Source organism: Aulostomus chinensis, chromosome 20 (genome assembly GCF_037954235.1).
Source record: "Aulostomus chinensis isolate RoL2024-O1b breed Wild chromosome 20, RoL_Achi_v1.0, whole genome shotgun sequence".
NCBI classification, from domain to species: Eukaryota; Metazoa; Chordata; class Actinopteri; order Syngnathiformes; family Aulostomidae; genus Aulostomus; species Aulostomus chinensis.
The window spans coordinates 17,136,323-17,136,840 of NC_141339.1; positions in this window are offsets into that span (position 1 = coordinate 17,136,323).

A 518-nucleotide genomic window follows, 5' to 3' on the forward strand; every position below is an offset into this window, starting at 1 on the left:
AGAAGTAGAAGCAGGTAGCTCACTTCTTCACTATATTCCTATCTAGCCTAGTGAGTCCCTGTCTTCCTGCTACATGAGCTCGCTTGGTTCTGACCCTGCCTTTTTAGTATCTTGGTTTTTACCTTAGGATTTGGTACTTAAACCCAGTAAAGCATGAAGAATATTTCCCTGCTTACTACCTCATAATCTGTGTCGAGTCCTTCTTGGCCTGTGACACCTGGATTTGTCGTTTTTCCTACACTGAAAATAGAGATCCCTTCCTTAATCCTTCAGGGAAGGAAAACTGAAAATAGCTTCTGCAGTTTTTGTGCAGCTAAAGCTTAATAGTTGAATGTAGAACCCCCCCCCCCAACCTCAAGACTGCAAAAGATTACAATGACATGCTAAAGGAGTATAACAGCACTGTCTCCAACTTTCAATGGATGCTGCTCCACCTGTCTGTGGTTTAGTGAGCTGATCTTAACACAAGAAAACAGAAGATGACACTGTGGAACACTTTCTTATCAAATTAAATGTAC